The sequence below is a fragment of the Eubalaena glacialis genome, chromosome 18 (genome assembly GCF_028564815.1).
Source record: "Eubalaena glacialis isolate mEubGla1 chromosome 18, mEubGla1.1.hap2.+ XY, whole genome shotgun sequence".
Classification (NCBI taxonomy): domain Eukaryota; kingdom Metazoa; phylum Chordata; class Mammalia; order Artiodactyla; family Balaenidae; genus Eubalaena; species Eubalaena glacialis.
The window spans coordinates 18388620-18401373 of NC_083733.1; the positions used below are offsets into that span (position 1 = coordinate 18388620).

The following is a 12754-nucleotide window of genomic DNA, read 5'->3' on the forward strand; positions in this document are numbered from 1 at the left end:
ATTATGGCAATGGTCTCCACTGGCTCCCTGCTTCTGCCTTTGTCCCCCATCTGTTCTCTCCACGGCAGCCAGATGACATCACTGCTCCTCTGCTCAAAACCCTCCTATGGTGTCCATCCTCCTCAGTCCCTGCAAATGATTACAAGGCTCCATGAGCTCTGACCCCCATTACCTCTCAGATTCCTTCTCCTACTTCCACCTCATTCATTCCTTTTAGCAGCCAGGCCTTGAAACTGTTCCTCAAGCTTGCCAAATATACTCCTGTCACAGGACCTTTGGCCATGCTGCTCCCTCTGCCTGTCACAGATCACATTTCTCCCTCAGATAGCCACAGGGCTCCCTCCCTCATGTCCTTCAAATCTTAGCTCAACTTCCACTGAGGCCTTCCCTAATTCCCTATTGAAAGCTGCACCCCCATCACACACTACTTTCCAACTCCCTCACCCTGCTTTATTTTTTACCTTTGCACTTCCCACTTTCTAATGTAATATATATACCTTTTTATTTATTTTTATTTTTAAAATTTATTTCATTGCAGTGTGTCTTAGTTGTGGCAGGCAGGCTCCTTAGTTGCGGCACATAGGTTCCTTAGTTGTGGCATGCGAACTCTTAGTTGCAGCATGCGGGATCTAGTTCCCTGGCCAGGGACCAAACCTGGGCCCCCTGCATTGGGAGCGTGGGGTCTTAACCACTGCGCCATCAGGGATGGCCCCTATACACATTTTTTAAAGTGTTTATTGTTCTTCCTTCCTCCTACACTGCCATCCCCACACCTGCCATGTCAGCACAAGGAGGGCAGAGATTTTTGAGTGTTTTGTTCCAGAGTATGGAACAGTGCCTGGCATGTAGCAGATGCTCAATAGATATTTAACCAAGCTGCATGGTTGGCTCAGCCCATCCCAAGTTGCTCCCTTTCCTCCACTTCTCTCTCCTGATGCAAATAGGTCTTGGGGACACTCTGGTTCTTTGCTCCCTGCCCCAAAATCTCAGGCCAACTAATCTCTTACATGGAGGTAGTGTCTGAAAGTTCCTTTCAAGCTGCACTTTGGGTTAACATTGACATTCGAAAAGCCTCACATTTGTGTTTATCATCTGCCTCTCCTGTGGACATGCCAGGTACACAAGAGTGACTAAGACTATCACATCCAGAGCCTCCTTCTGAGGAAGAGGCCCTGGGGTTCTTTCTGCATAAACTTCTGTGGACTAGAACTTGGGCTCATTCATTCATTCACAGGCAGATCCACGTTTCAGGGGGCTGAACAAGGTACAACTGGGGAGGTCCCCTTAAGGAAAAAAAAAACCTCACAAAACTTCAAGTAAAAAAATTAGATACCTAAATTAGTATTTATTTAGAATAAGAAAATAAATCACTACAAACCACAAATTTTAAAAAAGTGGTAAATACCACAAACATCACAAACATTCAGAAAATATTATTTTTATTAATTGATGGTGTCGACACCTTTCTCTGATACCTTTTTTCATGCATTTTTTGGCTGCAAACTCTTCAGTCATCTCTTCATATGACAATGATTTTATAATATTCCCTGTTGAGTTTCTTTCTCATTTTTGATGAGTGAAGTTTTATTCTTTTACATATATTAAAAATTTTTAATGTATTTTTATAATTAAAAAATGAGTAAAATTTTAGAGCTTCCCTGGTGGCGCAGTGGTTAAGAATCCGCCTGCCAATGCAGGGGACAGGTGTTCAAGCCCTGGTCCGGGAAGATCCCACATGCCGTGGAGCAACTAAGCCCATGCGCCACAGCTACTGAGCCTGTGCTCTAGAGCCCGCGAGCCACAACTACTGAGTTCGCGTGCCACAACTACTGAAGCCCACGCGCCTAGAGCCTGTGCTCTGCAACAAGACAAGCCACCGCAATGAGATGCCTGCACACTGCAACGAAGAGTAGCCCCTGCTCACCGCAACTAGAGAAGACTCACGCACAGCAACGAAGACCCAACACAGCCAAAAATTAATTAATTAATTAAATAATTTTTAAAAAATGAGTAAAATTTTAGATTGTCAAATTTGGGAAAACGCCTATCAGATTTCTTTCATACGTAAGCTGAATAATTTCAGGGCACTTTGCATTTTCTTGTGCAGTGACTAATCTTTTTTTTTTTTTTTCAATCAAACAATTTTAATCAAGTTAACAGTAAGCAGTAACGGTGCAATTACACAAAAAGCCCCATATTTTACATGTTTAAATTGTTTTTCATTGTCTTTACTTGTAAGGTATTGAAGGTGGGACCCACTCCTGGATCCTCTTTCTAGTGGTGGAATAAGGTATATATTGTTGTGGAGTGCCACTCATGTTGAATTTATGGTTTGTCCAAATGAATGTACAAGCAATAGGTGGTTTTGTTGTTGGAGGATCATCACTCATACAGTGAAGTCAACGATACCATTCAGGGGGCACCATGCTTCCATCCACATCCCAGAATGTGTTTTTGCCATTCATTTCAGTAGTATATATAACCCACTGGTGACAGCCAAAAAACTTCTTGCTGTCTTCATAGTATTTATTTCCATTTCTGTCTTCCCCCACTAATGTACCAACCCTCACATCATTTGTCCTGAAGAAAATCTGTAGATAGCCATGGAGGCTGCCCTGGCCACTGACCTGCTGCAGCCCATGCTTAGTGACTAATCTTTGAATTGATGATACTCATTAACCAGTTGAACACTGATGTCCTCATATGCATGTTATAAATTTTAGGTTATTTTCATCAATGTCTGTCTATTATGTCAAACAGCAAGAGATTTAAACACAGAAACTCTGATAAATTTTATTTCACCAGATCCTCATAAAAAAGAGAAATGTATGGTGTATTTGTATGTATATGCTGTGCATCAGTTAATTATTATTGTGTAACAAACTGCCCCAAAATCCAGTTCTTAAAACAACAAATATTTTATTCACTTATGTTTCTGTGGGTCAGCAATATAGACCAGGATCAGGTGGATGGTTCTTCTGCTAGGGATCAGTCATGCAGCGATAGTCATCTTGTGGCTGGACTGAGGCTGGATGGACTGAGATGGCCTCACTCATATGTCTGGTGGTTGGTGTTGGCGCTTGGTTGGGTTCTTCTCTCCATGAGGCCTCTCATCCTCAGGAAAGCTGGTTTGGGCTTCTTTATACAGCAATGGGAGAGCTTCTTTATACAGTAAAGGCTGAGAGCAGAAGCTGCAAGGCCTCTTGAGGTCTAGGCTTGAAACTCCCACATCATTTCTGCCACATTCTATTAGTCAGAGCAAGTCACAAGGCCAGCCCCAGCCAAGAGATGGGGACAGACTCCACATCTTGAGGGAAAGAGCAACAATGTCACACTGCAAAAGGCATTTGTGCAGTGACGGGAAGAATGACTGTGAACATCTTTCCAAATGATCTACTACATATTGCGTTACTCAGTATATTCTTGACAGGAAAGCACTTCTGCTTTGGCTACACAGTGATGAGAACTAAAATTGTCTGCTTACCATTTTATACGTCTGATGAATGGAAGAATTTCCCACAGACTAGCTTCTGCTTCTCTACATTTGAAATCTTGTTTTCTCTACCACCACATACTTCCAGATGCCATAGGATCTGCTCATATCGCAATAGGACCTCTGGCCTTGCAACCTTACATTACAACATTGGGCAGCTGTAGTATTTCTGGAAACCACTACTGTACCAGGAAGGCTAACACTAACTTAACTATACATGGAAGTTACTACAAACCACATAAACATATCTCACTAAACCCAACTCAACTTCCTCTTAGTGACTATATCCCCCAGATGCCCAGGTCTATGCTAATGCCACCCAACAGGAGCAACAGTACAACAGAGGGGAAGTCAGAGTGGAAAGAAACAGAAAACTTAACCAATTACAGTTAAAATATCTTACTTTTGTAAATTTTCAAAAAAACATATGACCATGTGAACAGATCACTAGGGCCCTTTCCTGGGTCTTAGGAGGGGCTTGTGTTAGTGGGCTTGAATTTAAGCTTCATTAGTTTCTTGGTAAATACCTGTGGTAGGCAAGATAATCACCCCTCCAAAGATGTTTACATCCTAATCCCTGGAACCTGTCACTATGTTACTTTTCAAGGCAAAAGGGACTTTGCAGATATGATTAAATTAAGGATATTAAGAAGGTAAGATTATCCTAGATTATCTGGGTCAGCCCAATGTAATCACAAGGGTCTTTATTCATGAAAGAGGGAGGGCCTGAGATGGAGAAGGAGATGTGATGATGGAAGCCATCAGCATGATGCCCTGTGAGGAAGACTCAATCAATCATTGCTGGCTTTGAGGATGGAAGGGAGTCATCATGCAAAGAATGTGGGCAGCCTCTAGAAGCTGGACAAAGTAAGGAGATGAGTTCTCCCTGACAGCTTCGCTGGCAAGAATGCAGTCCTGCCAACACCTTGCTTTTAGCCAGGCGAGACATGTTTTTTTTTGGACTTCTGATCTCCTGAACTATAAGATAATAAATTTGTTCTAAGTCACCAAGTTTGTAGTAGTTTGTTACAGCAGCAATAGAAAACTAATACAATACACTTCTGCTTTCATTCATTCAGCAAAACTATATCGAATACGTTCTATTTGATAGGTAATAGGCACCGGAGATCCTGGAGTGAATAACCAGATGAAGTCCCTGTCCTCACGGAGTTTATATTCTAATGGGAGAAAACAGATAAAAAACAAACAAAGAAAAATGTAATATGTCAGGTGGTGTTGACTGTGGAGGAGTCCAAAACAGGGTAAGAGAGCTAGAAATTGATGGAGCTTGGGGTTTGGGTGGGGATGGAGTAGTGGGCTCTATATGACCAGGGAAGGCTTCTTCAATAAAGTGACATCTGAGCAGACACGTGAAGTGAGTTATGTGAGTCTCTGGGGGAGACCATTTACACAGAGGGGAGAGTAAGTGCAAAGGGCTTGAGATAGGAAGCCAATTAGTTTATTTAAGGGACAGAAAAGAGGCTACAGTGGCTGAAACAGGGTGAACAAGGGGGAGAGAGAAGAGGGCCAAATCATGTGGGGTCTTGAGGCCACAGTAAAGATTTTAACTTTTACTCTGAGTGAAATGTGAAGTCCCCGGAGTCCTTTGAGCAGAGGAGTGATGGGATTTGACTTAAACTCTAAAAGGATCGCTCACTGCTGGCTGGAGAACACAGTGGAGGGGAGCCAGGATGGAAGCAGAGAGACCAAGGTGGAGGCCCCTGCAGTAATCCAGGCAAGAGATGATGCAGTTTGGCGCAGTATGGTAGCAATGGAGGTGGTAAGTATAGGCGTCTGGATACATTTTGAAGGTAATGATATATAATTTGCTGAAGGATTAGATGAGAAAAAGGGAGGAATCAAGGAACTCCAAGTTTTTTGGTGTGAGCAATTGGAAGAATGGAGGTGACATTTACAGAGATGAAGGCTGTGAAGGAGAAGGTATAGTGGCAAGAGTGGTGTTTCAGTTATCTATTGCAGAAAAAAAAAAAAGCGCAAACTTAGTAGTTTAACAACAATTTATGATTTCTCTTGACTACATGGGTTGGCAATCTGGCAGTTCTTCTGGTGATCTTGCCTGGGATCAGTCAAGTGGTTGAGTTATCTGATAGCCCGTTTGGGGCTGGAAGGTCCAAGACGGCCTCCTCTACATGGCTGGAGCCAGGACCAGCTGCTGGCTGGGGTGCCTCACTCGGCTCTCCACATGGGCTCTCATTTTTAGTGAGGCTAGCCTGGACTTCTTTGCCATGGTGGCCTCAGTGTTCCAGAATGGGAGAGTAAAAGCTGCAAAGCCCCTTATGGCTTAGGTTCTGGAATTCATACTCCATCACTTTCTACTGATCAAAGCCAAGATACAAGGCCAGCCCAGGTTCAGGGGTGGGGAGTGTGTGTGAAGAAATTAATGCTTACACTGCAAACAGGCACGGACACAAGGGGGGTGTGATTCACTGGGACTATTATTATAACAACTACTACAATGAGGAATTAGTTTGTGGGCACATTAACTCTGAGATACCTCTTAGACATCTGGGTGGAGATGTCGAGTAGGCAGTTGGATAAATGAGTCTGGAATAGAGGAGATGGGTTCAGTCTAGGGATAGTATAAATTTGGGAATAATCCTATAGTAATTGGATCCATGAAACTGCAGGAGATAAACAAGAGAGGGATTGTAGATAGAGAAAATGTTTTAAGAACTAAGTCCTGATGCATTTCAACCTTAAGAGGCTGGACAGATGAGAGACCAACAAAGTCAACTAAGGAGATAAGAGAAAATGGAGGAGAGAGTGCCATTCTGGAATTAAGGAAAGAAAGTTTTGTAAGGAGCAAGGAGTAACTTAACGGAGTCAAATTCTGCAGCTGATAGACTGAGCAAGATTAGGACTGATAAACGACCACTCCATTTCCTACAGTGGAAATCACTGGTGAGCTTTATAAGAGACATTCTGGTGAACTGCTGGGGCAAAAGCTTGATTGCAGTTGGTAAAAGAAAAGATGGGACACATGTTCAGACAAGCTTTTCAGGAGTTCTGCTGGGAAAGGGAGCAGAGAAATGAGATAAAAGCAAGAGGGAGATGTGGGGTCAAGATAGGAATTTTTTCCCAACATTTTATTAATGAAAAGTTTCAAACACACCAAAAAGTTGAAAGAATTTTATACATTGAACACATAGACCCACCACCTGGATTCTTCTGCTAACATTTTCCTATACTTGCTTTATCACATATATGTCCATCTATCTATCTATCCATCCCCAAGATAGGTTTTAATTTTTTTTAACACTGACACATTACAGCAAGACTGAAGGTTTCTGGGAAAATTCAGTGGGTGGAGCAGACTGATGATGCAGGAGCAAGTTAGGGGAAGGATTATGAACACAACGGCCTGAGAGGGAAAGAAGGGCTGGGATCTAGCGTTAAGTAAGGGGTTGGCCTTCAAAAAGGAGCACAGACAGAACAGTCATTGTTACAGGAATGAAGGCAGGGCACAGGGGCATAGATGCTGGAAAGTAGGTGCGTGAGGGTGTGGGAGCTTGTGGAAGTTTTCTTCTAATGAAGTCATCAGCTGAAAGTGAACACAGGGGGCAGAGGAAGTGTTGTAAATTAGAAGAGAAAGGAAAGGGGCTTCCCTGGTGGCACAGTGGTTAAGAATCCGCCTGCCAATGCAGGAGACACGGGTTCGAGCCCTGGTCCAGTAAGATCCCACATGTCACGGAGCAACTAAGCCCACGCGCCACAACTGCTGAGCCTGCGCTCTAGAGCCCACGAGCCACAACTACTGAGCCCGCGTGCCACAACTACTGAAGCCCATGCGCGTAGAACCCGTGCTCCGCAACGAGAAGCCACCGCAATGAAAAGCCCGCGCACCGCAACGAAGAGTAGCCCCCGCTCGCCGCAACTAGAGAAAGCCCGCATGTAGCAACAAAGACCCAATGCAGCCAAAACAAATAAAATAAATAAATTTATATATAAAAAAAAAGAAGACGAGAAAGGAAAAAGGTGTGAAATAACCTCCTAGGAGAGTGGGACGGTGAATGGTCTAAGAAATACAGGAAGATTGCCAAGCGAACCCGGGGTGGGGGGTCCATCTGAAGTTAATGGTCAGGCATTTGAAATAAGAAGTTTTTGAGTTTTCCTCAGCCCTATTCAGCTGCGTGGGTGCAGGTGCAGGGTCGAAGAGTTGGATTTAACAATTTTTTTTTCCAAGTGAATACAGCAGAGGGGCAAAGAAGTTGAGGATGTACATAAAAGAATGACAGTAATGCTGGACCATGGAATTTAAGCCACACAAAGAGGGAAGTGAGAAATGATAAGGGTAAGAGACAATGGAAAGGTGGTGGGATAAATGGATAGCAGGTTCCAAAAGGGTCAAAGAATTGCTGGAGTTGGAATAGTAGAAGAGCGGGCTGGAGTTGGAGGTGGCAATTAGTAAGCAGGATGCTTGAAATTGAGACTATGGAGGGGCTGAAACTATTGGAATGATAAGGTCAAGGCTATGGCCATGGGAGTGAGTGGCTGAGGTGAGGTAGAGGAAAAGTTTATTGGGGGAAAAAAGATCAGGGAACTGAGCAGTTTTTAAAAACAGCTTTACTGAGATATACTTCACATATCATATAATTCATCCATTGAAAGTGTACAATTCAATGGTTTTTAGCATATTTACAGAGTTGGGCCAATCCATCACTAAATCAATTTTCAAACATTTTTACTACTCCCCAAAGAAACCCATACCACTTTACCATCAATTCCTATCTCCCCACATTCCCCAGCCCTAGGCAGCCACTACTCTACTTACAGTATCTATGGATTTGTCTCTGGACATTTTATATCACTGGAATTTTATAATATGCGGTCCTCTGACTGGCTTTTTTCACTTAGCATGATGTTTTCAAGGGTCATCTTCATTGTTAATACTGGAATGATTAAAAAATTATTATTCTTGGTGTTGGACAGAAGGACAGTGATCCAGAAGTTAAAAACCTTCACGGAAAGAGGAGTGACCCAGTGTCTGTAGATGTCTGCCATAAGGAGGGGAAGAAGATGGTACAGTCTGATGAAATCAGAGTCAAAGTCAGCTCAAATAAAGAGAGGTTTACTCCGGGGAGTCCAATGAGAGAAGATGACAAGGCTGGCTATAAGGAACCAGAACCAGAAAGTCAAGAATCAAAGTTGTGCCCCCAGGGCTACCAGGCTCTCTCATGTCTGCCTCTCCTCTGGCCACCCCTTCCCTCTCCCTCACCTCACCCGCCATGGCCTCCGAAGCTCCGACACTCCACAGCCTTTCCTTTCATGCATGTTACGTTGTCATCTAAATGACTTTATCTCCAGGTCCTAAATTTCCAGGACAGGGAATGTGATTGGCTTGACCCAGCTGGTGTCCCCCTGGATCTGCTGTCCATTCCCGGTTCAGTCAGTCATGGCCTGAGTGGTCATGGTGGGGTCATGAGACAACACGGCAGCTCAGGCAGTGGGTTGAGATCCTCTCAGAACTGATGTGACTGAGGAGAAGAGGAGCAGCCTCACTGGCTCCCTGAGGAAGCACAAACACCAGAGAAGAAGGCAGGGCAGCTGCGCCCAGATGTCCCCGGTGATGCTGCAGTGGAGCTCAGTGCTCCATGCTGCCTGCGGGATACCCTGGCCTGGGGAGCAGTTTCTGGCTCTTCCACACCTCGCCATGCATCCTGGCAATAAACCCTCACTGCTCCCACACAGTCATCTGGGCATGCAGGATTCTGCCTTGATGCCTGAGAAAGCCTGACTAATACGCTCTCCTCTCACAAACCAGTGCTGGGGGATTTGCTGAGGCCTTTTCCTCTCATTTCACAGAAACTTCTGGAGAGAGAAATTGAGGTCAGTCCAACCACAACCCTGCCAAAGCCCCTGAGCTGATTCTCATGGAGGAGACAGTGAGAGAGAGAGGAAAATAAGAAAAGAGGAAAGGACTCTCCAAATTTGGGGTGGGGGGAGGGGTGTTGAGAGTTATTTTATTTTTAGAATGTATTATGATTAAAAAATAAATATACAACTCCAGCCAGTTCCAGCTTTCCACGTGGGAGAAGGGAAATGCCCAACTCCAGTCCACCCCAGCTGTCATGTCCCCAACTAAGGGGGGAACAACTGAGAAGCTCTTGAAGTTCACAGTCCAGATGTACTGGCTCATGAAAAGACTAAGACCTAATCATGGGACTAGGGACAGAATGCTTCTCCAAACCCCACACCCTACCACCTCATAGCCTATTTACAGGAGTTCCTTCTACCCAATACATCATGTCCATATATATATACATTATATATATATATATATATATATATATATATATAAAGTCTCAAACTAAAAGGCAAAAACATAGTTTGAGGGACTTCCCTGGTGGCACAGTGGTTAGGAATCCGTCTGCCAATGCAGGGGACACGGTTTCGAGCCCTGGTCTGGGAAGATCCCACATGCCGCGGGGCAACTAAGCCCGTGCGCCACAACTACTGAGCCTGCGCTCTAGAGCTCATGAGCCACAACTACTGAGCCCGCATGCCACAACTACTGAAGCCTGTGCACCTAGAGCCCGTGCTCTGCAACAAGAAGCCACCGCAATGAGAAGCCCGAGCACCGCAATGAAGAGTAGCCCCCACTCGCCGCAACTAGAGAAAGCCTGTGCGCAGCAGTGAAGACACAACGCAGCCAAAAATAAAAATTAATTAATTTTAAAAAAAGTAAATGGATGGAGAAAGATATACCATACTAACACTAATCAAAAGAAAGCAGGGGTAGCTATATTGATTGATTTTGGACTTCAGAGCAAGGAAAGTTATCAGAGATAAAGAGGGGCATTGCATAATGATAAAGGGATCAGTTCTCCAAGAAGATGTAACAATCCTTACCATATAGATCCTAACAACAGAGCATCAAAATATGTGAGGCAAAAACTGATAGAAATGTAAAGAGAAATAGATGAATCTACTATTATAGCTGGAGACTTCAACATTCCTCTATCAGAAATAGGTCCAGCAGGCAGAAAATCAGTAAGAACATAGTTAAACTCAGCAACACCAACAATCACCATCAATATGATATATATCTATAGACTACTTCATCCAACAACAGCAGAATATATATTCTTCTCAAGCTCATATGAAACATTCACCAAGACAAACCACATTCTGGGCCATAAAACACATCTTACTAAAATTAAAAGGATAGAAATCACACAATGTCTGCTTTCAGACTCCATGGAATTTAACAAGAAATCAATAATAGAGAGACAGCTGGAAAATCCCCAAGTACCTGGAGATAAAACAACACACTACTCAATAACACACAGGTCAAAATTCAAGATAAATTTTTAAACATTTTGAACTAAATGAAAATGAAAACACAACTCATCAAAATTTGTGGGATGCAGCAAAATTCGGCTTAAAGGGAAACTTATAGCACTGAATCATATGTTAGAAAAAAAGATTTAAATTCAATCATCTAAGCTTTTACCATAGGAAACCAGAAAAATAAGAGAAAATTACTGTTTTGTTTTGTTTTTTTTTTGCTGCGCCACGCGGCATGCGAGCTCTTAGTTCCCCGACCAGGGATCGAACCCGTGCCCCCTGCAGTGGAAGCACAGGGTCTTAACCACTGGACCGCCAGGGAAGTCCCTAAGAGAAAGTTAAATCCAAAATCAGGAGAGGAAAAGAAATAATAAAAATTAGGGCAGAAATCAATGAAATTGAAAACTGGAAATCAATAGAGAAAATCAACAAAACTAAAAGCTGGTTCTTTGAAAAGATCGGTAAAATCAATACACTTTTAGCTAGACTAAGAAAAAAAAGAGAGGATACAAATTTCTAATATTAGAAATGAAAGAGGGGACATCACTACAGATCCCTGGGACATTAAAAATAATCAAGGAATACTATGAACCAACTCTGTGCCCACAAATATGATAACCTAGATGAAATGGACCAATTCCCTGAAAGATACAATCTGTCAAAACTCACACAAGAAGAAGTGAGCAATCTGAATAGGACTATATCAATTAAAGAAATTGAGTATATGATTAATAACCTTTCAAAACAGAAAGCATCAGACCCAGATGTATTCACCAGTGAATTCTACCAGACATTTAAGGAAAAAATTATACCAATTCACTATAATCTCTTTCAGAAGATAGAAGCAGAGAGACTACTTCCTAACTCATTCTTTGAGGCCAGCATTAATCTAATACCAAAACCAAAGACATTACAAGAAAAGTACAGAACAACATCTCTTATGAACACAGACGCAAAAATCCTCAACAAAACATTAGCAAATTGAATCCAATAATGTATAAAAATTATACATCATGACCAATTGGGATTTATCCCAGGTATACAAGGCTGGTTCAACATTCGAAAAGTAATTAATGTAATCTATCACATCAACAGGTTAAAGAAAAAAATCATATGATAATATCAATAGATGCAGAAAAAGCATTTGACAAAATTCAACACCCATTCATGAGAAAAATTCTCTGTAAACTAGGAATAGTGGGGAACTTTTTCAACTGAATAAATAATATCTACAAATCATCTGAAGTTAACATCATGCTTCATGGTAAGAAACTTGAGGTTTTCCCACTAAGATCAGGAACAAGGTAAATGTCCCCTCTTACCACTGCTTTTCAACATCATACTGGAAGTCCTAAATAATGCAATAAGACCAAAAAAAGGAAATAAAAAGGATACAGATTGGGAAGGAAGAAATAAAACTGTCTTTGTTTACAGCTGACATTATCATCTATGTAGAAAATCAGAAAGAATCAAGGAAAAAAAATTCTGGAAATAATACGTGATTATAGCAAGGTTGCAGGGCACAAGGTTATTATTTTTTTTAAAGTCAATCACTTTCCTATATATCAGCAATGAACAAGTGGAATTTGAAATTAAAAACACAATACCGTTTACATTAGCACCCCCCAAAGTGAAATACTTAGGTATGAATCTACCAAAATACGTACAAGGTCTAAAAGAGGAAAGCTACAAAATTCTGATGAAAGAAATCAAAGAAGTAAATAAATGGAGAGAAATTCCATGTTCATGGATAGGAAGACTCAATATTGTCAAGGTGTCAGTTCTTCCCAACTTGATCTATAGATTCAATGCAACCCTAATCAAAGTCCCAGCAAGTTATTTTGTGAATACTAACAAACTGACTCTAAAGTTTATATGTAGACGCGAAAGACCCAGAATGGCCAACACAATATTGAAGGAGAAGAACAAAGTTTGAGGACTGACACTACCCAG

The 12754-nt window shown here is 42.2% G+C and overlaps 1 protein-coding gene and 1 pseudogene across 2 annotated transcripts in view; both read right to left on the minus strand.

Annotated features, from left to right (window-relative positions):
* The window catches only part of CDH3 (cadherin 3), a 111240-nt gene that overhangs the window by 73097 nt on the left and 25389 nt on the right, over positions 1–12754 (minus strand). The window lies entirely within an intron of this gene.
* Positions 2229–8741, minus strand: LOC133078855 (NADH dehydrogenase [ubiquinone] 1 alpha subcomplex subunit 12-like; annotated as a pseudogene).